The sequence below is a fragment of the Chiroxiphia lanceolata genome, chromosome 5, assembly GCF_009829145.1.
Source record: "Chiroxiphia lanceolata isolate bChiLan1 chromosome 5, bChiLan1.pri, whole genome shotgun sequence".
Taxonomy (NCBI): Eukaryota; Metazoa; Chordata; class Aves; order Passeriformes; family Pipridae; genus Chiroxiphia; species Chiroxiphia lanceolata.
In genome coordinates, this window is record NC_045641.1 from 57591410 (window position 1) to 57618481 (window position 27072).

Genomic DNA, 27072 nt, shown 5'->3' on the forward strand with positions numbered 1-27072 from the left:
GCCTAAGGACTTTTAGAGGCAATAGAGGGAGTTGAAGAAAACCAGTGTTTCTAATAAAAGAGAAGGGTCTCTTCCACTTCAGTAAGGTAGAGGAAAAAAGAGAAACTGTGTTAATAATATTTCAAGCTACTGAAATTCGAGTGATTCAGACTTACAAGCAACCGGCGATTGCCTCTCATGTATGTGTTGGTCTTGATGAAAGCAGGATTTCAGTCCTTCCCTCTTCAGGCTGCAGTCCTGTGGCCATCACCATCTTGGCAGAGGCTGGAAATGCTGTAATCAGGCAGTGGAAGGAAACAAGGCAGATGTGCACCTACACTTTGGGTTCCATGAGAGCTGGTATATTGGAACTGAAGAGTACCGAGAGCTTTTGGGCTCTCTCTGGAACCTGCTCAGCCAAGGATGTTGTTCTATGTTGTGTTAAAATCCTTCCCCTCAGGTTGCATAGGGAGCAAGGTTTAGCTCAGTGGAAAGAAGAGGAAAACAAAGTGACAGCCCAGGTAGAAACACTCCATCTGTTTGGCCAGGCTAGAGCCTGGAGATCATAAAGGCAGAACACATTTCAAGCAGATTTCTCTGCAACAGGGAAAGAACTGCTTTAAGGCTTAAGGTAATCTGTTTTTAACAGATTCTAATGCTTAACACAAAATGGAGGTGAAAGGAAAAAAAAAAGATAAGAAAAACCTTATTTGACCCACCTGTAATTCTTTTCCAATGGACTTAAAATATTTAGGTGCAAAGAGGTATCCCTTGCTAGCCTTCCATATTCTGAACATGGAAATAAATGTAACTTGCCTGTAGTGGTTCACTCCAGTACATCCTTAAAAAACTGGTTGCTCTCTGTTTTGCTCGTTAATAAATACATATAAATATTAAAACCAAAACAGAGACACAATAAAATCTGCACACAAAAGTATATAGCAAGAGGGAAGAGTAAATCATGCTGATTGGATGATATAGAGTAATTATTTCCATAATTTTATTATTTGCAATCATATGGAAAGACATTTCAAACACGAAAAATGCCCTGGTTTTTAGATTTTGTTCCAGAGCTTGCTATTACAGAACAGTTTCCTAAAGACCAAGTAAAAATAAGTTAAAAAAAAAAATTATTACTTCATGGTATCCATTGAGGAATTTTGCTTAATATAATGAGAGTAGGCTGCCATCCCCTTACATAAAAATACTACCCATGCCAAGGAAAAAGAGCAGACATAGTAGTTAATACACCATCTATTGTTCTGATATTCACTGAGCATCCCATAGAAATTAGGTGCATTTCTATAAAGCCACCACAATTTCTTTTTCCATTCAGCCACACTAGTGCAAACTGGCATGTTGGGGGGAGTTGATTGTGCAGCTTTGGCTGTTTCTATCCAAACATAAAATGAGTTGTCTTGCAGAATGATATAAGGGGATTTAACTTTGCTGAGTCAAATTTCAGTAGAATAAACAGATCCAGAGGATCAAATGAATTAAAGGTGCTGTGTCACTGTAACAAAACTATATTGCTAAACAAGTTTTGGATAGAGTTTGAGATTTCAAATGCTTGTTTATTCCTGAGGCAACATAAGCCACACCAAATCTTTTAAACCCTTCATTAAAGATAGAAAAAAATAAGGGGGGGGGAAAGAATAAAAATATTCAGAATTAAGAAAAGTAAGGGTTTCATTTTTTAAAAAAATCCAATTTTGGTTTCCTGTTAAAAGTCTATGTGAGGAAAATACCATTGCTTAACAGGCTTAAAGACACAGTAAGAAACAAAAAGTATTGGATTTTTTATTTCAGAAGAGAGAGTTATTCAGTTCACTGACATGGGCTGGAACTTCTACCAGACCTGTTTCTGGAGTCCAGTCATTCCCTGGAGAGGCAGGCAGCATGGGCACAAGAGCTGCAGGGGAAGGAAGCACAGCCTCTCTCTCTGGTGCTGGCGCTGAACAGCAAATTCACTGCTAGAAGAATTCCAGGACAGCATATTGTCTGTTGGTCACACAGACACATGGAAACTGCAGCAACATCCTGCTGTCTCTAACACAGCTTTTTGGAAGCTGTTTATTAACAGTGTCTTGGTAGCTCTCCAAAGGACATCTCAAAAAAGTTTTTCTTAAACAGAAAGCAAAGGAAAACACAAATGAAAAAGGAGAGAACGAGGGAGGAAAGGAAAAACACAAACCAAGCTGCTGCGCTTCTGCAGCCTACCTATCTTTCTTCAGTTTGGGTCAAATTAAGCATCCTTGCAGCACAAGACTGGGGGCACCAGAGAAGAAGAATAGCTCATCCAATCATGATTTAGCTGACTGGTGAGGCTTACTCTACAGTATATCTATTTTGTCCCTGTGACAGCAAAGAAAGATAGTTGGGTCTCAAAGCACATCCTGCCCTCACACACCCCCTCTCCCTTGCAGTCTCTGATGGGTAATATGGTTTGTCCTAAGATAAGAACATCAGGTGGGAATTGCGGGAGGAACTGTCTGGATGCTCACATAATTAATGCATTCCAGGGATGGGGGAGCTGTGATGTGATTTTGATACACATTGGCCTGTGAAAGGGTATAAAATGCAGCTGTGGACTAGGCCAATTGGTCTCCCAAGGTTGCAGGCAGCTTCCAGATGGATCCCACCCTAGCAGGGATGCCTGGAGCGTACATCCAGCCCTAAGATGGGAACACTCACTTTTGGATGGTTGAGTAAAAGCACTAAGATCCAGCCATATACAGAGATAAAATCCTAAAGTAGCTCCATAGGTGCTTTGCTGCTTTGTAATTGTGCTTTCTGCAAGGCCAAAGGCTCTAAACCTGCATGTTTCCAGTTGAACCTGGTTATGTTATAACCCTTTAGATCTGATCATATTATACACTGCATTGGCAATATTTAGATACTGTATTAGCAATAAATCTAAGTATAATAATCCAAATAATCACTGTCATACTTCTCATACTTGACCAAGAGTCTTCTCTCTACTACTTTGCCACAGTCCCACTGAGTCTAGTCTCACATTTTTCATCTTTACTGCACATGATTTCAGCATAGTTCTTGGGGCTTATCACTGGGTCTTGTTTTCTTGAAAAAGCTGTCATTTTGGGTTTAATTTTTACTGATCTTTGCAAATTGTTTTATGTAACAATCTGAACTCTACACCGATCACCTTGAACTACTTAGAGCATAGGCCTTGGCACAACAGGATCTAATTTTTCTTGTTTGCAAGGACATGCCTTATCTTCTCTAAGGAATGAAAGTCTGCATAGTGCCCACTAAAGATATTAGAGTGCTTTTTCTGAGATTAAATTTATTAATGCTGTTGTCTTGTCTAAACAATATGAAATTGTATAGTTCAGGACTTTTTACTTGACACACATTCCCAAGGGAAACTAGCATAAAACAACTCAGACATGTCTGACGTGTCTGTCAGGCTGTAGGGAAAATGTGCTGCAGTTAAAAATTCTGGTGTCTTCTGTGACAAAAGATAAATCTTGCAAGTTTGGTGCAAGGACTTAAAATCTGACAGAAGACAGCTTTTGTGTCAATGACATGTTGCTTTTGTCCTCATTAAATAAGTATGTGAAAACTCATGGTGCATGTTTAATAAAGATGACTTTGGTTTCAACAGCAAACTTTCCTAAACGGTCTCATTTGCTATGGATGGGGATCTGCTACCATAAGCTGTAAGAGGTCTAGGCAACCAAAAGGAAAGCAGGGGTCTGCCCTTCTCTGGTCCCAGCATCCTAGATGTCCGAATCAAGAGTACAGAAGACAGTTATTCCAATGCACTGTGAAGAAATTCTCAGGCAGATATACTGGATCCCAAAGCTGTGCTAGATGAGGAATGGGGTCAGGAGGAGGAATTGGGGAGGTAGGGTGGTCCAGCCAGGTAGATTGGAAGCAAAGAGTGTCATACTGGGGAATGAGCAAACAGCTAACCAGATTGGGAGATCAGGAGCTGGGATCTACTGTGACTTTCTGTAGGAGAGTGTGGGGATGTGGGGTCCTGGGATGAAGTGGGGAAAGCAAAGGACAAGGATGGCAAGAGGCTGGAGGAGACGCAGTGGGTTACCTTATGTCTGGAATCCATCTGATTACTTGTCACCCCAGCCAACAAGCAAAACCTCAGTTTGTGTTTCTCACCAGTGACCATCAGCAATCCTCTTCTGGGAGTGCTTTACTCAGAGGATGACAACCCGTGGCTGGTAGTGGCACTCTATTAGCTCAAATAGCAGAAATCTGTGCAGATAGTGCAGTTGTTAGTCTGCCAAGGAAAATGAGGTACCGTGATGAATAAAATTCATCTCTTTCCAGCTTGTTTTCATTTGTCTATCTTTTTTCTATTTAAGAAAAATAAATAAAGAATTTGTTAAAGAACATTACTGAGATTGCTAAGTAAAGCAATTGAAATAGGAAATAGCAGAATCAAATAAATTATGTTTATTCTGTTTAATTAATTTTTCCTAATGTGATATTAGGAGCTTATCTCTCCTGCTTATCCCATTGTGGTCTAATAAGTAATTAGTCCGAACTCATTTAGAGCAGAGAATATGCTAATACAACATAAATATTTCTTCCAGTGTGCCTTTTTTCATGTCTTTGCTACACAGGTTTATTTTGTGCTCTCTGTGAGTTAGTACAGTGGAAAAACAAGAATACAGCTATGCAGTTACCCTGATTTATCTGTTTTGGACGTTGTGCCTGGTGGCCTTGCATTTAATCTCAGTTGGTTTTTAGGCTGTGCACTCTGGTCACACACTCTTTCCATCTCAGTGTGCTATCTATAATATTTTGAAAGTGACTTATGGAACAATAATGCCATGGTAATTTCCTCGAATATCTACAAAAAATAAAGAACCCTTTGCTCATTAAGAGGAGTGGCTTAACGCTGCCTAAGAGGAAAATGAAAAGCTATTCATATTTTTCAGAGGAAAATAGGGGCCCATATTTGCATCTTGGCTCATATTCCCTCTCTCTTTGAAACAAGCCTTGATGTTCCAGCTTATGTAAGCTATGGCTGAACCTGCCAGATCAGCCTAGAGAGACAAGGTCTTGTATCAGAAGTTATTGTTTTCAAAGGTTAAATTAATCCAATATTACTCCAAGAAAACTACTGAAATTGTTCAAGAGTCTTAGCTGTTCCTAAGGTTTGCAGCTGCTCCGCCCAACCGACAGCCTGTGCAAGAGCAAAACTGCAGCTGGAATCTACAGGAGAAATCATTTATTAGCAGATTACAACAAAAGGTGTGCATCGCCCAGTTATTCTCTGTGGTGGGTGCTCTCAGTGTGGAGCTGGCAGCTGTGGCTGCAGGACCAGGGTGTGGGGAGGAGGCAAGGCAGGGCAGGGCAGGCAAGCATGCCACTTGCTTAATTTTGCCCTGAGTTAGTGCTGGGAGCTTATCTCCACCTCTTGTCGCTGCCTGGCCTGTTAGGGAATTAACCCAACCTCATTTACATCAGAGAATATTCTAATACAGTCTAAGTATGTCTTCCAGTCTATAATTGAATGCTCTAATTATATAACAAAACTGAATGTCACAATGTAGATTTGCTTCATCACAGCTGTGTTCTGGGACCCATGACCTTCAGCTTGATGCTTCCACTGCATGAAGGCAGGATACTTGAACACATGATCTCACCCAAGGAACAACATGTTGTATGATTACATACAATGTGTCTTTGTATTCCTGGTGAGACTGGTATGAGCTATGGTTTATATCCCCTTGCTGCTATCAGCCTTGCAAGCAGCAATTGATCCAGGCAGTGATATTTCAGTCAAGGTTTTTGATTCCAGAAAATAAGCCTGTTCTTCGATGCACCCCAATTCAGAAAAGTGTGGACATGCACACAAAGCTTATCTTCAGTAGGTGCTTAAAAAGAGGGCACACATTTAAGAGCCCCTCCTGTGAATAAGGCTTTTTACTTCAACTGCTATGTACAAAGAAATACATATGGGCCCTGGTGGACAGACTCCCAAATTTATATATATATATATATATATATGTGTATATATATATATATATGTATCTATGTATGTATCTATGTATGTATATATGTATAGATAGATAGTTACAATTACAGTTATTTAACTTAGAGAAAGAGAACAACCTCATTTTCGAAATGAGGTTAAACCTCTGTGAAAATAGTGAAAAAAATCTCATTATGAAGACATATAAGAAACAGCGATGCTCCTTTATGGAGGCAGATATCTAAAATAACAGCAGTCTGTACTCAAAACACAGACACAGGCTGCTGCTCAGGACATAGGAATATATATAGCACAAGAAGGTGGAAAAATTTCATGAGCTACCATTGAGGAATCTGGGCTATGTGTGGGCCTGATATTATGAGAAAAGTAAAAGAAAGCTGAGAACAGACTGTAGAGATTTACTTTTTTAAAGAAGCATATATTTAGTGGGCTTGTGTTAAAACTTGGCTAAGAAAATGTCTGGGAATTGTAGCAGAAACAATATATCCTGAATATATTCAATGTAACAAGAGTCTGTGTTCCCTGTTATATCAAGGGCATCACCTCCGATCTAAGCTCAAGCTTAATAAGCTGAAGCTGAAACAACTTGGTAGATGATGCAAATAAAAAAAGGATTACTTATTTTACAGATATTAGTAACCTTGCAGATCAGCACCAGATTGCACACCCAAATATTTATGGTTAAACAGCAGAACTGTCTCTAATGGAACACAGTTTGATTAAAGATCTCTCAGTCTAGGTAATGAAAATAAACCATCGTTGCTTATGACACAAGTGAGCTCCAGATACCTTTGAAGATACATGAAAGGCAAAGCCCTTTTAATCAGAAATCATGTAATTTCCACTGTGGTATGCCTACCTGAGTCCCACACCTGCCAACTCTTCTTGGGGATTTTCTCCCCAATCTGTCACTACATGGTAGTGCCTTGGCAACAGGTCCCTGGCTCCTTGAAGCATTTGGTGCAGTGCTTTAGCCTGGACATGAGCTACTCTTCGCACCTCTGAAGCAAGAGCATTATTTTCCCCCCCTTTGGTAAGGTTCATCACTATTACCTCCAGTGGTAGCTCATAAAACAAGCTAGCTAATGCAAGTTTTGCTTCACAGAGGAAACAAAACAATTATGGAGAACATACTGGATCCTCTTAGTAGCCCTTACATTATTGTTACTGTGGAAGTTCATGTCTTCCACTCCTTTCCATCATTTGTTCTTGTTTCTAGTGGACACAGTTGAGACTTCTCACCATCATTCCTCTCAGGTGGGTCTTCCTAAGATCTCTAGTAAGTATTCTCTTCCTGACACACGTTGGTCTCCACTAGATCATCTTGGGGGGAATTCTTGGGGGCTGCCATTCAGAGAATGCACAACAATTACATCCTGTGCTCCCTGCTGACTCTGGTGAAAGATGAGGTGGTGGGCTGTTCGACTCTGCTGAGACAGAGATCAACAGTCAGACTTTTTAATAGGCACTTTTTTTTTTAAAGGCATCTAGTTTTCTAGCATCTTTGATAACTGTATTTTTCAGGGTCTATTTTAACCTTGTAATTACATGTAAATATTAATTTTTTAAAATCTTTGTTTCATTCTGGAACTGAATATCTTCAATTTCCATATGCTGAACTGAGTATGAGTAGTGGAAGACTCTCCTATCCTTTCTGTCAGTTCCTTCCTAATTACTTGGAAGTGAGATATAGATAGGACAGGCAAGATGCTCTACTTTCCAAGAATTTGTGTTTTCTAACATGAATTCGATTTTCGGTATTAAGCTTTCAGGGATGTTTGCTTTGGTAGCTTATTTTGAATCCTGTTTGGCTTACTTTTTTGCTAGGTTATGTATCTTCACAGGTTTTTTCAGGTCTATGGCTCAGTAACACAGTGCACACTTCCAAGATATGTGCAATACACCCCACAGTATGCTGCTACTTGCGCTGCCTACACAGTAGCTGTGTGGGATAATGCTGAACAGCCCCAGAAAGCAAATGTACCCTGGTTCCACATCAGTGTTCAAAGTGAACCAGTCTCTTACTTAGATGGACTCCCAGATGCAGCCATCCACCCCTCTCTGCAAGGCTGTGATGATGGAGTAAGAGCTGAGTGCTGAAGTTCCACAAGGCATTCCCGAGGCCGATGTCAAGTAACCTTAAAATAAAAAAAAAAAATCAATGAAGCTGGTGATGAGCAAAGCATGTTATTACACATGTTCTTTCAGAATGCTTTTTGTATGAATATCCCTTTTTCTGGGACTGAGTCCTGAGGCTGTTCCCCTGCAATTCTGCATTCATCATCTGTGTCATCTTGTGTGCAATTTGCATCTTCCACTGCAAATTACGTCCCCTATAGTGTAGGGCAGAGAGACACCTTCCCAGTCTCACATTTCAGTATTTTAACAACTCTGTGTTTCCCCTCATCAAGATCTGGGGGTTTCCCAGGGTTTTTTTCAACTTTTAAAATTTCACTTCTGCAGTGACATCATGGGCTCTTAGCATTTCTATTACAACCAAAATGTCTCTCACTCTACTGTTGCTGCTACCTACTGGACTGCAATTTGGTTTTCTGGTATCACCACTGCACCAACAGCAGTCTCTTATAAGGTCAGATCATCTCATGTCACGGAATCTCATGTCAAAGTAGGGCTAACTTTTTGCTACTGACTTCTTTAAAATGCTTTTATTATCTGTATTATCTCTGTTGTACATATTTCCCTATCTTTGCTTTTGATCAGCCCATTTCCTGTTTGAACTACCCACACAGGATTTTTGTAACTAGGTAAACAAGATCTGTGGTTTCCTACCATGGCAGGAGTTTCAGTTTCAAGTGTTAGGCATTTGATATATCTCTGTTCATCTTTCCTTGGACATTATTGGTCAGGGATCTTTTCGCTTTTGTTCCTTTCTGTAATTCCACACTTTTCATCAGTCTTAGCGTTATAGAATTTTTATTTCTGAGGTTTTATTTTCTTTATGATTCATACTTTTTGGGCTTACCCAGTTTGCTGTTCTGCCTGTATTGAAGCTGCTGGAAATATATCACATTGTTTTCATGAAGCAACAAGACAAATGTAATGGCTTGCTCCCACTGAGAGGGCCCTGCCCACCCTTAACTCCTTCCAGTCTCAACCGCATGTTCCCACCTCCTCCTCATGCTGTGGTGCTCATCTGTCTCTTATTGAAGTAGTTCAGCTAACTAAATCAGCAGAAAGCCAACCAGTTTAAAAAAAACTAATCAGCTTTTGTCAGGTTGGTGAGCTGAAACAGCTCACAGTGATGTTGGACAAGGGCCAGCGCTAGCTCAAGAGAGAGACTGGGAACACCAGGACAGGATCTGGAGAGAGGCAGGATCACCTTACACAGATGGCAGCAGCCAAGTTTTACAGGGACTTGGACATACTGGGAAATGTCATACTGGGCATTTTCCCTTTGTAACACTATTTCTCCACCTCACCTACCCTTGACTACAACAGTAACTTAACTCATAGAATCACTGAGCAACCTGAGCTGAAAGGGAATTCAGGAGGTTCCTGGTGCATTCACCTGTCCCCGTGCAGGGTCAATGCTTAGCTTAGACCAGGCTGCTCAGAGTTTTATCCAGTCATGTCTGAAAAACCTCCAAGTATGGAGAGTGCCAAAGCTCTCTGAGCAACCTGTGACGATGATTAATTATCCTCACAGTAATTTTTTTTCTTCTTATAAATCCAAACATGGTCAAAGTCAGAATATCATCCAGCATTCTTTTGTTTTCAGCTTCATATCACTGATTTCTAAGTAATTTTGCCTTTGAAGTCCATCCATCCCAGACTATTCTGCTTGGCATTATATAGGCCATCACTGATACCATCAGTTATATAGCACATCTGACCCTGTGTGGCGTTCATGTTAGTATCTATTTATGAGTCTTTTTGCCATCTGGCAAGACTCATATGTTTAAGCTAGCAAAGTACTTAAAAATACATCAAACAACAAGCATAGATCAGCCTGTCTCCCACCATTTTGGTAAAGCTTTCACAGTCTTACTATTTTAACACAAGGCCTAGGTAGGCTGTATGACCCCAACTCTGCTTTACTAAAAAAAGTTTGCTAACCTATGAGTAACAGCATATAAACTTAAGTCAAGAAAGGTATATTAAAAAAGCTGAAAAAAGGACACAATTGAAATTGTTGAGCCTGTAGCAGACACTCAAGGATTGAAGGAAAAACTAACTACCAAAAAAACTCTAAAACCCTAAGGGAAAAAAAAATCAAAATAGAAAATAGCAACTCAGCAAAACTGAGTATCATTCTATTGCAAGGAGCAATGGAGTCTGGCACTTCCCCATGTGATTACCATCTGCTTGACCAGCAGAAACCCAGCGGTTACGTGCATCGGAGGCAGTGAGGGCATTAGTGCCAAAGCTAATAGCACATTACTCCCAGCCATTTATTGTATGTACTATCCAACAAATAGCATAATTGTTCTGTACTCATAAATTGTGTTTGTGATCCTGCTTTCAAGCCTCCATGCTCAGGAAAAGACACCCATATAAAAGTGACCAAATATGCTAAGAGGTTTATACTACACCACTGCTCTATCCCTTTCTTGATTGTTATATTCCTCTTTAGTATTAAAGTTGTCCATGACAAGAAACAGGCTGAGCTGTGATATTTTTTAATTCCTACTACGAAGGCCATTTTGGAAATGCATGTTTGTGTTCTTCTTCACGTTTCTCTGTCCTTGCCAATATTGTGCAATATCTATTTTGACATGTGGAGCACAGTGCATTGCTCAGATCACCTGTTTTGCTGGCACACTTCCTTTTCCATCCTAATTGCCAGATGACGGCCTGCCTTCCTGGGGTGACTCAGCCTGCAAGCTGGCTGGCTCACCCACCATTGCCCCTGTCATCCACACGTGGATGTGTGTCAAGGCAGGATATGGGTGGAGATGGAAGCACGGCCCAATCACAGAATTAAGAATGCAAGGGGGAATGCACGAAATTAATATTGGTAGAGTGCAAACTCTGGCTTTCTTCCTAAAATCCTGAACGTTACCCACCTCTTAGGATGACTTCCAGCAGACCAAAGAATTGGGCTGGTATTGCAATCTAGGGAAATAGTGTTCACAGATGTGTAACAGATTCAGGTAGTTCACTGTGTAATCCATTAGCCAAAGAAGTTAGCCACCAAAGCTGGAAAAAAAAGAAAAAGAGAAAAAAATAACTAGGAACAAGTGGGAAGTTATTTTTTGAAGTTGAAATAAGCTATCAGTTTATTCCAGCTAAACAAGATTGTTAAAAAAATAAACAATGGTGGGAATGTCAAGGGTTGGGAGAAAATGCTGAAGAAGATGAAGGGATGAGAAAAAGTGACAATTTATCTTGTGAAACCCCATGCTGTCCTGTAGTGAAGTCAACTGTAGTCCTGCAGACGTGTCAAGGAGACAGTTGTCATGAGTTTGGGGAAGGAAGGAAGGGTGAGTCTGCTGTCCCGTATATTTTTACTGTGTGAGCAGCCCTCAGTGACTGGCCAACACCTGATGATCTGCCCAGCAACACAACCCCGTCAGCCTGCCAGCACTTGGTGATTTAGTCCAGCAGCAGCGCTGAAAAATTTCTTTTTCCAGTGGTGAATGGATCAGCAGAAATGTGTGACCCCATCAGGCTCTACGCAGTCAATGGAATACTTTTGGTTCATGCAGAGTTGTTTATCAAGGCATAGTAGCACTGCATGTTTGTATCACCTCAAATCAGCAGAGGCAACTTTAACAGATGCTGAAGTTTTCTGGAAGCCAAAGGAAATGAAGTTCCAACTGAAATTTGGGCATAAGCATAAACGTCTGCCAAACTGTGGCCTATATACATCACCTGATGCCTGGTGTTGTGTGTTTTCTGGTTTATAAATATTAAAAAAATCCCTCAGATCTGAAACTACCCAAACTCTCTTGTAACATGAACGTGACCTTTTTGTTCTCAGACGTAATAAGAAATATTTAATAGAAAATGAAGTTATGAATAGGTGACCACGTACAGCTTTTCAGAATTTGAAAAAGGTTACTTTTCCATGCTTATAATTAGCTTTAATTAACCTTATTAATTCTCATCATTAATCATTGATGCAAATGAGCAGCTTCCTAGAGGAGAATGGGACCCAAGTCACTGTCGGACCTGAGGGAATGGCAGGAACAGCTCATCTTCTCCAGCCCCAGAGCTGTATGGACACCAAACAGTTAATACTGTCCCGCTGATCACAAAGCCCATAGGTAGTCCAAACAACCTGCCCTTTCTCCTACAAAACTGACTGAAGTTTTAGAAGGATCTGGGACTACTGGGAGGATGATATAGACACAAGGCATGAACCCAAGGATATTCAGCTCCAATGGTTCCAGTATTCCACGATGAATACATCTGTTAACTACCAGTGGTGTCACCTGATGGGACCATATCAAACCAATACTTAAGAAACAAATAATTCAATCACTCACAAGCTAGTGAATCCTATTGGCATCATATGTAGGGTATTATAACACATTTTGAAGGAAGTAATAATTAATAGCTTGATAAACGGGAAAAGGGATTAAAATGCATTGATGACTTCAAAAGAATAGATCACACCAGAAATCATTTTCTTTAATAGAAATTGAGACAAACATGCTTTCAGGCTACTGGAAAAAAAATTGCATTTGGTATAAATCAAGCCTCAAAAAAAGTGTTAAATGCTGCTTGTGTAAATATGTCACACTGGACACGGTGTGCATTCAATACACACCATGGTGATACGCAACATCATTTAGGAATGTATAACATAGATAATCAGCAAAAAATAGATCAGTGAGTAAGGCTGACCGTTATCCCTCTTTCTGCTTACACCCTCAAGTCTTTAGAACACATTGTTCAAGTATGATAAGCTTTATAGTTACATTTCATAGCTAAATTTTGATTAGACTTATACAAAGTCACATGTGATGGACTCCATAAGCCTGTGAAAAATATGGGCCCAGTTAAACTGAGGACTATGGAGAGAGAACACCTGAGAAGTTAAGATATGGTCCCAGGAAACAGGTGAGGGATATGAAAGAGAAGAGGAGAATGCTCCTTCTAAAGGAACTAGAAAGTGAATTCAAACATGAGAAAAGTGGGATGATGTAGGCCTGAGTGAATCCTCAGCACCAAAGACACCACATCCAGCTCAAGTGCTCCAGTACATCATCACCACTGTCCTAGTTATTAACACGGCAGTTCAAAGTGAATTGTCACTAAACCAGACACTCGCTGTCTTGTGTCTAAGTGGGAGGGGGTGTTATATCCTTTGGTAAGAACAGGATGACTTGTGGTTTATGCAGCATACCCCAAATTCAGACAGATGGAGTAAAAACTGAAAACAAAGTACTTTCAGCCCTAAGAGATCATCAGTGTAGGAAGACACATTTACCCATTTTTCTGGACAGCTGTCCCCAGACTTACTCCTCCTACATCCTTACTGAAACCTCCAAAAAGTAACACAGATTTGCTGCATTGTATTCCTTCTTCTGAACAATGCTATCCCATCTGGTTACCTGCTTTTGTAGGTGATAACCTAATGGCTGGCATCAGTACTTCCTGGGATTACATAGTTAGTTTTTTCATAATGCTTCTATCAATTCATGCCCTTCTTCCGAGAAAAAAATTCTGGATTTAGGTTAAACCATAGTGATACAAATGAACAGTTACTCCCAGCACGGTTCTGTGGATTGAATAGGCTGAATCAAGACATGTTTTCTTCATAAAAGTGTATCACTGCAGCAAGAGCAGTCCACTGATCTCTTTAGGAAGAATTAATTAGAGACGAAAGAGATACTGAAAGAGCCTGAGCTAAATGGGCAAAAATAGAAAAAAAGGAACAGAGGTGGCTGGGAAAGGGAGGTAGCTAGAAAAAGAAAGAAATGTTGAGTTAACCAAGGGGAGAAATTATATGTAACATTATTTTATACATCATCATTGACAAAATATATCAATATCAGCAGATTCCTGGCTGGATCTGTGGCAACCCTGTAGCTCCATCCCTCGAGCCAATGGTGAGGGAGCTGCAGGCACCTTCGTTTCACTCACTTGGCGAGGAGCAGCATCGTGGGGCCCTTGTTAAATTCCTAGAGCACTTTAAGCAGCTTAAACTGCTTTATAAGCTTAAAGTATCTAAGCCTTCAAAGCTGCTTAAAGCTACTTAAGCTGCTTAAGACACTTTAGGTTGTTGGCGTGTGCAATGGGGCTGTACGCAACATCCTGGCCTGCAAACCAAACAGTCCACCTTCAGATTTGCAGGTCCCAGCAACAAAATTGCCTCACCAGGGCTGCTCTAAGCAAGGTCAGCCGAGCTGAGTTTTCTTCTCATGGGTCATGGAATCACAGAAGAGCTTGGATTGGAAGAGACTTTTAAAGACCATCTATTCCAACTCCCATTGCCTGATTGTCCCTCTAGGCTTTAGTGTTAAGGTTGTCCTTGACACCTGATAGATTTGTCCTGGCATCTTTGAAATTCTGCAGGTTTTTTACTGCTGTTCATCCAAGGGTTGGGGTGTGTAACGGTATACCTGAAGCCAGCCAGATTCATTAGGTCAATATTTACCCATTTGCACAGCAAAATTCACAAGCTCCAGTGTTTGCTTATAAGAGAGAAAGTTCTCGTGCAGTATGAAATCATTATTCTGGTGTCTAAATATGCATATTTTTAAAAGAACAAAAGGACCAGTGAATATTCACTGAAGTATGGCTTATCAATTAACATCAAACCTAAAATTTCTGCACTTCTGCAAAGTTATAATCTTATCATGACCCTGTCTTTGAGTCTTATCTTTTACTAGACTAAAATAACAATGGTGAATGCAAAAACTTACAGTGTTTACAGTCATATTTCAGTCAACACCACAGTCAACTGTGATGAGCAGAAATTTCTCTAGAAAACATTTTGAGCCAGCTATTTTTATATTGAGTAGTGACTAGAATTTGTCAAAAGTTTTATATGGTTTTGAATTTCTAACAAAGAGCTTATTTTCTGAAAAACTTAGTTTTAAATAATAAAAAAAAAAGTAAAATGGAAAAATAAGTAGTTTTGCTCAGTTTTCCCTTGGGAGTATGATTTTAAAGGGATTTATTTTGAGCTAACACAAAAAAAATATAATTTTTCAGAATGCTGCTTTATTTGCACAGTAATTTTTGTTGGCATTTTCTTGCGTATAATAGAGTTCTGTGCTCCTCTACTTAAGATATATATATAAAAGGTACAACATGACTGCAGTATTTTGGTTTTGAATGTTGAAATGTTCGGTAGTAATTCAAGTCCTCAAAACTTTCCAGCTTTTCCAAAATAATCTCATTTTTTCTCATTCCCATTTTTAAAATTTTCCAAATTAGAAAAACATTCTAAAATTTTGAATTAAAATAATTATTAAAATACAGAATTTCTCACAGATTGAGAAATCCTGACTTGTTCGTTTTGCTGAGGTCTGTATCTGTGCTGTTGTTTTGCACACTCACTGGCCTGAAAACAAGATTTTGTACTTTTCCATTGGCAAAGATTATTTGATCTGTGTTTGTTCTGGATATGTTTGTTTAATTCCTCATTTGAGCACTATCATAAATGATTAGGTCATTACTGCCCTGGGAAAAGAACTAGTTTAATAATTAACTTCTGCTTGCAAAGCTCTTCAACAGGTCAGAAAAAATACTGCAGATGAATCATAGAAATGTAGACTTCAGTGAAATCTCAAGGGGTTATGTAGTCTGCTATTCCTCAATATTTTTAATCAAAGCTGTACCTAACCTTCCTGAGGTAAAATAAAAACAAAACAAAAATCCCACAACACAAAATCAAAGGAAACAAAGGTGTTTTGTTTTGGGTTTTTTTGTTTTGCTTTTAAAAAGACCAGAGAACAACCTGTGCAATATTCCATAACAGCAAATTAATGTGCCCAGAACCACACATGGTATTTTCAAATGCTTTCTTAGTGAAGATCTGTTATGGATTACCTTGTAATAACTTGTACACTTCGTCACAGCTTCAGGGATTTCAGCCACCTAATATATTCGTCTGGTCCATCTCCTAACCTTGAAGAAAGCACATAGTAGTCTTGATAATTGTGGATGGCAGTCCCTCTGATATGTATCTAAAAACAATAATGACAGAGATTATACAACCTTTTTGGGTAATATATTCAGCAATAACCTTTTCTTCTAGTTAGAACATGTTACTGTAATACCTATTATAGTACACCTAAAAAAAGGTTTCCTTCACATTCTACCTATATCATTAGTGGGCATGAAAAAACATAGAACTACTCTCTTTATATTAGCCTTTTATGTACTCAAAGACTGTTGAACCCCATATAACCTTTTTTTTTTTTTTAGATTAAAACAAAACTAAAAATCTCAACCATGCTTTATGGATCCAATTTTCCAAATTTCATCCTAGTTGATCTCTGGATTGCTTCCAGCTGATCTACATATTTCTTAAAACACTATTTTAGCTGAGGCCTTACCAGTGCCAAGAAGACCATGCTAATTATCTCGTCTTACATATACTGTTCATATACTGTTTCAAGCAGACAATTCAAGAGAATCTAGGATTACATTTATCTCTTTTCCTCAACAACGTCACACTGTTGACTCATTCATGGCCCTCATTAATCATTAGATCTTTATCTGCTGTGCCATTCTGTGGTTATGCTTCTGATTTCATCCTCCCAGATGTAGTCCTGTGCGATTGTCTTTATTCAAATTTTTATTGTTGGACTTCAGAACCTCTCAAGGTATTTTTGAATAGTAATTCTGTCCTTGAGCACATTTTGCAAATCCTTACATGGTGCCACCTACCAGGCTTATAAGTATATAATTACTTCTAATTTTGTCATCTAAGCTTCTATTGAAACACTGAACAGAAGCCTATCCTTAGGAGCTGTGCAAGACGCCTTCAACGTCCCCCTAGCGCAGCTACCCACAACCAGGTATGAGGTTTACTTTTAACAGTGGATTGAATTAGAATGTGATTTTAAATAGAACAGCTTTCCCCAGTTCATTTATGTGCACACAGGACAGTGTCAAAAGCCTTTCTTGGGTCAACATAACGGTCATTTTTACTGCTTTTCCTTATCTATTGGACCAGTTGCCTTATTCAAGAAGGAAATTAGATTAGTTTGACAAATTCATGTTGGATGCTTCTTATCACCTTATTCTTATGGCGTGTATCAATTTACTTCTCAAGAATTTGTCTCATTATCTTTCTCAGTATTGAACTTAGGCTGAGTACTCTGTAATTCCCTAGGTTTCTTCATTTCCCATTTTTAAAAGCAGAAATGGTTATAATCCTGCAAACCAGGGCTGCAGCCAACCACTTCTTAATAGTGTCAAAATCAGAGCCTGCTGTTAATGTCACATTTAAGAAACCTTACCAAATTTTTCTTTTCCTTTCCTTTTTTAAAACCATGTCCATGATGGCAAGAATTAAAGAAGAGAAAGCCTTTAAACCAACCAGGTGTTTGGTTTAAAATAATTTTCAAAATGTATTTTGTAGTACCAGATGTCTGATCATTAGCAAAAATTGGGAGTATGATGCTGACTGTATTTCCATCTCAGGTTATATAGTTGCTGTAGGCCCTAGTGACTTAACCACTCTTGCAGGACCTCTCAGAGATAAGTCAAGAGCCCAGTAGGTATTAAGTGAATTTCAGCAAGCCCTAGAAACTTGCGTATGTATAACTTAGTCAAACATTCTTTTACTTGGTTTTTTCCCCCTATTCTAGCATGTTTTTCCCTGTTAATAAATGGTATTGTTAAGTACCTGTCATTAATGTTTATGTGCATATGAAGAACGTAGCAAAATAAATAATAAAACATTTCACTCTGCTTAGTGTGTCTATTATTTGTCCCTCTACACTTCTCTTCCTCTAATTTCTTGGTATTTATAGAACCTCTTCCATTTTTCACTCCAGGAAAGTTGTAACTAATTTTGTGACTGGTTCTTCCTGGTTTTATCCCTAGATGTTTGTGCCACTGCTTTATTACTCATCTCACTTCTGTGCCCTTGCTTTCATTCTTTGCAGAATTTCCTTTTCAATATTCAAGTCACTGGAGAATTCCTGATGCAGCTATATTGGTCTCTTACTACTTATCTGTCTTTCACATCAGGATGGTTTGCTGGTACACCTACAGCACTGTTTCATTTACTCACAGGTTTATTTTCCTTATAGTGTCTTCACATGGGACAATTCTTATCAGCACCCTGAATTGCTGCAGTATATAGTAGTCAATTTTTTTTACTAGCTTCATTTAAAAACAAAACAAAACTGGTGTGCTTCATCTGACATTTTTCACATGAGAAAAATAACAGATTTAAAATAGATAATGTGTGGCGCTAAGCAACTTAATTATATCCCACTTTAAAAAATTACTTTGCCAATGAAAAAAGGCATGTCAGGATTTCAGCACAATGATTTATGATTCTGTCATAGTGACAGATGTTCTTCATGTATCTCTGACATTGTAATCTGGAATCAATGTGCTTTTTTTCATGTTTGCTGGTAAAAAGAAATGCACTATATGAATACAATGTTATTTGTCTTCAAGGCCTTGCCCTACATTAGCCCTACATTGGCTAGGTTTTGAGATGAGTTGTGTAGTAAAACCACTTTAATCCTGATACTGTACCAAAAAACCAGCACTGCAGTTTGGGCCCCCTTACTGGACAATTACCAGGCTGATACACTCAAATCCAGCAAGGGTCTGGCATGCTGATGTGCTCCTCTGAATCTTGGCAAACTTCAGCTGCCATCTCCAGCTTCTTGGTTCATCCTGCGGGCTGAGATTCCTGATCTTAAGTACCCCTTGTCTGCATTCAGGATTTATTGCCCATACCTCCTGGCTGCTGAGATGCAGAATTTGAGCCTAATGGGAGAGAGAATCACTGAAGCATGAACAGAGAAAGGCATTGACTTATAGAGGAAGAGAAGTGACAAACTCTACCAATCACGATCTTCTTTTTGCCATTCCTCATCTAACACTGCAATTCAATAAGCCTCTATCTCCAGCCCTTTCCTAGGTACAAGAATTGTTCTTGGCTCCCATTTTCCACATAAAGGAAAAATTCTCTCTGCTGAGAGAAGCAGAAGGACCAAGACTTTAGTTCAATAAAATAGTGGAGCGATACAGACACGCTTTCTGAAGTTTTGCTGTGTGGGTGGAATAACACTAAAGTTCTCCACTAGCCCAGCTCAGGGATTGCACTTCTTCACAGTATGGTCCCATTGGTGACAGCTTGTACAATAAACATAGCTGAGGTTCAAAAGTTCCCCAAAACATCTCTCATCTTCCTGCCACAGCCCCTATCAGTTTCTTATTGTGAGGACATTGCTCTGCAGTCCAGATCTCTAGTTATGTTTACTGGTTTGCCTTGTTCAACTCTGAGGTCTCAGAAAAAGGTGCAGAGAACCATCATCCATAAAAGGAAAAAGTTATAGGAAAATCCCTTTTGCCAAATACAATTTTATAATCTATCTTCACTAGGAAAAAAGTGTGTTCAGTTGTAGATTCACTCATAAAAATGTAGTGAAATATTGCATCAAAGAATATTCATTAACAGTGAACTCTCCTGGCTGGTGCCATTTTATGAACTTTTTGATAAGCTAGGCTAAGGAAAAAAAATCAAATAGAGAGAATGGTTCTGCACTGAGGGAGCAAAAGATGTTAATGCATCTTTCTGATCTCTACTTTCCACGAATGAGATAACAAAAAGGTGCAATCATCAACAGGCAATTCCAAACCAACGTTTAAAGACTGACTTCATGATTATTGTCAACAGAGGATGACATTGCTATATTCTGGGGGTTCCTGAAAGCTGCATTACATATTAAACTAAACCAAGTCTGCCCTGCTTATTTCTACTGCCTGAGTAATAGTAGCATACATGATAAGTAAAAGGAGATGATCTACTGCAGAACATGTCTGAAGCCTTCATGAAGATGGAGTTTAATTTAAAAAAGGCACAGCTACATGGGTAGGGACCCAACAGAAACAAAATGAACTGTGTGTGCTGAGGGACGCTGGGATTCAGGCCAGTTTGGGAGCTAGAGAGGCACATGTGTGGATCTCCAAGGCTGCTGAAAACCCCTCTCTCTCATCTAAACCATCCCCACAGCTTCCAGATCACAGCTGGTGCACAGGACACAGGTGGAAAGCAAAGGCAGAGAAGTTTTTTTCTAGCCATAACTACCCACGTGGTCATGGTTTGAAATACTCAACCACAGCTAAACTTAGCAAAACTAGAACATGAAAAAAAATTACTTACATGAAAGCTACAAAAGAGCTTGTTTTCAAGATGATAGAGCTTATCAGTGTCAGTTCTGCAGAGCTTCAGACACCTGCAAAATTGAAGGCTCAGACTCTATTCTTTAGGGTTTAGGAAATCAACAAAAGTTAACCTTTAGTTAATGAACATGCAAATAATTCACTATTGTGGTGCAAATATAGAAATCAAGTTTCAAAGATGGTTACTATTTCCTCTCTTTCTGAGGACTGCAGATCTTTTAATTTACTTCATGTTTTTCAAAAAAGTGCAGATGACATTGTTCAAAGATTTATACTTGCAAAAATAATACATTTGTCAGCTACTACACAAACTTATTTGGGTTTGAAATATTTACAACGTGGCAGAAAAGCAAAGTATGAATGCAGTTCTTTGTGTTATTGCAAAGCTGTTCTGTTTACAAAATGTTCTTTTTCATTTTTTCAACATTTTGCAGAAAGCCAGAAACAGTAAGCAGTAATCATATTATTTCTTTTTAATCATACAACTTTAAGTAGAACTCTTAAGGAAAAAATAATAGTAGCAATTCTTGATCATGGCCATGAACAGACATATTCAGGTACTTTTAAGTCATAGCCATTCTATCTTAGTAATTTGGTTCATAGCAACAGAGTGGTTTTGAAGCAAATACTCAGACTGTCCCCATTTGTCATATGTTAGCTGGTTTCTCAGAGTGGTGTTGGTGGGCACAAAGCAGATTCCTCTTGAGTGAAACCAGACCAGGAGCTTTGCTCCACAGCATTTCAACACTCAGCGGAGTAATTAGTAATTAGTCCTAAATCCTTGTGTGGACTTTGCATCACAAGGACCTCCAGCACATAACTAAGGTACATGCATTTTCTGAAGAGTAGCCTCAAACCCTGAAGGAGGTTGCATGGTCAGATACAGCATTTATCTTCCTATTTGCTGCCAGCTGCCCATCCTCAACTGCTTTAGCAGTGTCTATCCTGTTGCTTTATCCTCATTCATCCAGATTTCAGATCTGAAACATTTCCCTTCTCATTTCTCCTGCCTTCTGTTGCTGAACCTGTCCTTTTTGTGTTACTTTACCCCCACACTTCTGTCTCCTCTGGAAGCTCCCTCTTACTCCTGCCAAAAAACTCAGGTAGTTGCAGTCTGCACCCTGAAGATATGACATTTCCCACAAACCTGTACCATGAGAGAAAGAGGAGTTTCTCAAGGGGCAAGGTAACACAGTGGTAATCTCAGAGGTTGAGCAAAGCCTTACAATGTATGTAGTTGTATCTGCAGTAGGCTGGAAGCAGAAGGAGAATATGATTCTTGTCAATTTAGGAAGACTTGGAGACCTTCTTAGATGTCACCCACAGCACTATTGAAGACAAAATCTCCATAACCTCTTTGCCCATGGTGTACTTGATCACCTCAAAGGAATTAGTGACCAAGGAGTAATGGTCAGAGGTTGCAAGACTCTAAAAGATGGCAGTCATTTATTTGTACGCAGCTATGGGTTCTGAAATCTCACGTGAGGATGGTGAAGGTATGGCACCAACTCACAGAAGAGGGCCTTGATGATGCCCTTCATCATCCAAAAGTCTTGTGCCCACCACTGGTTATCCTGTTTATCTGTCACGGTCAACATAGTGCCAATATTAACACTTATTTTAAAATTTGTATTCCATATTCAAAAAACACTGCAGAATTTGAGCCTCAACAAAGTATTATGGAGGGACAGTTGTATTTTTATGCTCTTCAGTGACATCAAACTGCTCAAACAAGATCTTCCCAGAGCACTGCAAACATTCCTAGAAAAACAGAGCTTAAAACATTGCCATTACAGTAGTGGGTCAGCCCCTTGGCTGCTCTAGTCCATTGGGTAATCTCGGGTGGAGAGTAAAGCCAAATATTCATGAGTAAGTCTTGTGACTCAACTGCTGCTTCAGTAATTGGAGGTGGCTGAACACATTATTGGAATTTTGTCAGGCAGTGAGGATCTTTTAGCATATCTCCACAAAGTTGTTAGCTCTAACAAAATCAAAAATGTTAACTATGTGTGCTGGTTTTGTCTGGGGTAGAGTTAATTTTTTTCACAGTGGCTAATATGGGGCTGTGCTTTGGATTTGTGCTGAACACAGAGCTGATAAGATAGAGATGTTTTTGTTATTGGTGAGCAGCACTTACACAGACTCAAGGCCTTTTCTGTTTTTCTCACAGCCACGCTGGCAAGGAAGTTGGGAGGAGACACAGCCGGGACAGGTGACCCAAACTGACCAAAGGGATATTCCATACCAAATGACATCATGCTCAGTATATAGAGTGGGGGGAAGAAGGAGGAAGCAGGGAAATGTTTGGAGTGGTGGAGTTTGTCTTCCCAAGTACAGTTAACATGCAATGGAGCCCTGCTCTCCTGGAGGTGGCTGAACACCTACCTGGCCATAGAAAGCAGGGAATTTATTCCTTGCTTTGCTTTGATTATGTGTGCAGCTTTTGCTTTCCCTATTAGACTGTCTTTATCTCAGCCCACAGGTTTTCAAGCTTTTGTCCTGATTCTCTCCCCAGTCCCACTGGTGGGGCAGTGAGCGAGGAGCTGCATAGTATTTCCTTGCTAGCCAGGATTAAACCATGACACCATGTTACATCAAATCTGTCTTTCAGCTACAACAGCTCAAATCTGCTACTTCACTGAAGTCCTGCTCAATTCCTTTTTAATTACATGCTTAACGTATCAACAGCTTACTGATAACAAAAACTGAGAAAATGGCTTAAAATAATTATAGGCAGTTTTCAATCTTTTGAACTCAAAGGATGCTAACCTAAGGAGACAGCAGCCAGCAGGTTACCTACCAGCTCCTTTGATCATTTCTGTCTTTGCTTGTTGTCTGGAGAAGTGGATGTAAACACTCACTAGAAATGCTACAGCCTCTTCAGTCCTCCTCCGAGAGAATCTTCCGGTGTGACTTCACTACAAGTACAAAGAATCCAGACAGAAGGTGTGTAACTGTGAGGCAATATTATGATTTTTTTTCCACCACTCTGGATTGATGAGAAATCAGGTGCCTTTTATTTTCAGTTAAGTCTAAAGATGAGATATGGGAAAAACGGAAAAGAATTGTTATAATTCCTGTCATTTAAAAAATATTAATATGGGCCCCATCTCTCCTTTTCTCACCATAATTTTTTGATTGTGAAGAATAGGTCACTGTATACTAGTGGAAATACAAACACTTCATTTTGAGATAATTCATTTAATTTTCCAGACTGGCTTCCTCTTCAGGTCTCTTCATTACCCTGTTAGCCACAGCCAGCCTCTGCACATCCTGTGCTCCTCATCAAAATGCATTTTCCTCAGCCCACAACCCCTCACCTACAGCCCATTTGCCCTTCGACTGGGGTATTATGCACTGCCTCAGTAACCTCTTCTGTATGCCCCGTCCATATCTACACCAAGCAGCTCCCTCTGTACCCTTTTCTTTCTCATCCTTTGTTGAAGCCTGCATTTATTTTCAAAGGCTCCTCTACTCAGCCTTTTATGTGTGATGCTTTAAACCCTTTTATTCCCCTGAGCATTCCCAGCTATCCATTCTTTCCCTGAGAGGGAGGTGGATCTTCCTTGAAGTCATTATTCAGGGAAAGGAGACTAAGCCCCATTATTTGATTGATTTCACTAGTCATTGAAATGAATTGTACGTAGGCACAACTAGCAAATGCTTGTTAAAATGGTTAATTTGATCATTTCTTTTCAGTGATAGTGGGAGAACATAAAAATCACAAAATGAGTAACGGAGCAAAATGGCAAGAATTACGTTTTGTCCTTTGAAATAATATTAAATGACAACATAAATCCTATAGAAATACTTATGGGGTATTACTATATCTACCACGAGTTCATTATGTCTTACATTATTAGAATGAAAGGCAAAGAAATGAGTGATTAGATGTTAAAGCTGCACCATTTTTATTTAAGCAATTACATTACTTGCAGTGCAGTGTGCCAGAGAAATGACTGGTTTGATGACAGATCTCCTTTTCTATTACAAAGCCCCTCTTAAAATAATTCTCAACAAGACAAAGTGAGATACAAAATATCTTTATAAATGTGGGGAAAATGAGAAATTATTCTGATGATCTAAATTTGCCTAAAGCACTTGCTTGTATGACAAAATCACTGCAATAATTTGTCTAACTTAGTGGTTTCATGCAGACGAGGTTGAATGTTTAAATAGGGTAGTGATTAGGACAGGAAAGACAGTGACAAAGCTCTTCAAACAAAATCTTGCCATGATCTGCCTCACTTATGCATTGTTTCAGTCAATATCAGAAATCTTGTACCTTAGTGAGGGGAAAAAAAGAAAAAAATGTATTTTTTTCTTAAAAATAAAACTGTCTACCATCAACTTATTAAAAACATAAACAACTTCCTCATTATAGTTAATTGAAAGATGTTGGAAAAATGCTACATTGGCTTCAAATGAACAGGCTAAGTTTCCATTGCCAAATATTTGGGTGTGATTTCCAATGGTTTTATCAGAATTGGACCTGTAATCAGTGAATAGAGAGAAAAATATGGAGAAGAACATAAAGATTCCAGTCATGTCTGACAGTGTCTCCAAACAAGCCTATGGCAATTGCTGGAAGTATGGTTGGAACCCACACCACTAAATTTTGCCAGGCAACTAAGGACAGACATCCTATGTTTGGAGACCTCATTCAGGCGTTAATGTGTTCTGTAATAATGTTAACACTGAAATTTCCTATGGGCTCAGCATTTGTTAACGTCTGGCCCTGGTCCCTAGCTTTGCTCAAATAGAGGAAAAGAGGCTGCACTAACTCACCACTCCTCCCTGGCCAAGGACTTCCCTCCAGCACGACCCCAGAAGCATTACAGCCAGTGCAGTGCCAAACCTTTTGCCATCACCTTTTGCAGCTCCAGTCATAGAGGTGTCTCAGGGATGGCTTCTGTGCAGAAATCCCCAGCTGCCAAAAGCCTCCTAGAAGCCATGGGAAAAGGTACAACATTACTTCAAGGACTGCATTAAAACATTTTTTGAAGTATTATTGCAGTTGGCCTGTGGACTAAATTGCCATAAGGCACTCCCTTTAGTAGTGCAAGCTTGATTCCCATGAGGGACTGTTTCTCCTTGGAGGTTAATCCTTCGATTGTGTGTTCTCTGTTTCAACAACTTTATTATACACTTAACAAGAACAGAGTCATATTTCATGCATCTCTTTCTAGCAGTGATCAGGAAGCACCTTGAAACTGGTTGTTATTTTTAAGTTTGCCTATGTTTGCATGTAGTTTGCTAACACTTCCCAGACCAGACAGCAATGACCCTTTGTTCCATGTTAAGCCCTGAGCTTATCAGAGCTGTGGCAGTGGGGTCTACCTTTATCAGAGAAGTGCTCGTTCCTTGGTTGAAATTCCTTAGATCTTTCTGAAGCCATCTGGGAATAGTGTCTGAAATAAAAGGTCACTCTTACTGAAGTCTATGCAAAGCAGTGTTTGCAGCAAAGCAAGTATCCTTCAGAATGTAGTGCCTTCCATACACCAGTCTCTTATATGCATGCAGAGATACGTTTGCATAACTTGTATTATTTATGCTCTAGACTTCATCGGTTTTCCATATTAAAATGTGATGATTTCATATTCACTCTGTGGCAGCATATGCTGATCATCCTGGAAAATATTAATAATTTTTCTACTGTTTCTATTTTATGCAATCATTGTTCCATCATTTCTATCTTCACAGTAGATAAAAACCTACCCACTGGTGTCATTGTAAGATGATAGTCTGCTACCAGGTCCTTACTAGAATCATAAAGCACTGTTCAAAAAATTACTTTAATAAGGAAATAGAAACTCAGCAACAGGAAATGCCATTATAGACTTTAGACTACCAAGAACATAATTAGTACTGTGGCATAATGATGAAAGAAAGCAATAAAATAATTTTACTCCATTCTGTAATTTTTAAAATGCTATAAATTAGCTTGTCAGCAGGGAAAGTTTGGTTTCTTCTCTTTAAATTTTGTCTGTATGCTTCTTAGGGTTATTTTCTCTTTAAAAGAACACAGAATGTAGTGAATACTGTACAAATGAATTTTGAATTCACATAGCACATTCTCAGGTTGAGAATTTTACAATTAGGAAAGTTTATAGTGTCTGAAGAATCACTGGTTCTGTGGTCCCAGGAAAAATCATGGGACATGAGCATTTGATCTGTTGTCTCTGCAAAGCCATGGAGGCTCAGGAGGGCAGAGATAATAGCATCACTGTAACAGCCTTATCCAAAGCAAAGAGAAATTACATGGTGCCAATTTGAAAAATTCAGAGTGACAAGAAGAACCGACATGCTTGATATATTTAAATTTTGTAGAAAACAAAACCTAATATCTTATAAAATAGTCACAAAATCACAGAATTTGCTGAGTTAGAAGGGACCTACAAGGATCACTGAGGTCAGCCCTTAGTCCTGCACAGGACCATGCCCAAGAGTCACACCATGTGCCTGAGAGTATCATCCAAACACTTTTTGAACTCTCTCAGGCTTGGTGCTGTGACCACTTCCCTGTGGAGCCTGTTCCAGTGCTCAACCACTGTCTGAGGGAAGAACCTTTTTCTAATATCCAACTTAAACCTCCTCTGACACAACTTCAGGCTGTTCCCTTGGGTCCTGTCACTAGTCACCACAGAGATCAGTGCCTGCCCTTCCTCTTCCCCTCACGAGGAAGCTGTAACCGCAATGAGTCTCCCCTCGTCTTCTCTTCCCCAGGCTGAACAGACCAAGTGACCTCAGTCACTCCTCATATGCCTTCCCCTCTAGACTCTTCACTGTCTTCATGGCCCTCCTTT

The 27072-nt window shown here is 39.4% G+C and overlaps 1 long non-coding RNA gene across 5 annotated transcripts in view; it reads right to left on the reverse strand.

Moving 5' to 3' along the window:
* Positions 1–27072, reverse strand: part of LOC116787456 — a 108250-nt gene that overhangs the window by 9171 nt on the left and 72007 nt on the right. For 2 of the 5 annotated variants that reach the window (XR_004357295.1, XR_004357293.1), the window contains exons 7-14: positions 25607–25677; positions 25055–25210; positions 23067–23184; positions 15938–16074; positions 10996–11128; positions 7994–8106; positions 7137–7395; positions 156–4243 (exon numbers count right to left, since the gene is read on the reverse strand). This is a non-coding gene — a long non-coding RNA (uncharacterized LOC116787456). The remainder of the gene's footprint in view (positions 1–155; positions 4244–7136; positions 7396–7993; positions 8107–10995; positions 11129–15937; positions 16075–23066; positions 23185–25054; positions 25211–25606; positions 25678–27072) is intronic. The other 3 variants (XR_004357297.1, XR_004357294.1, XR_004357296.1) reach the window with 3 other exon arrangements.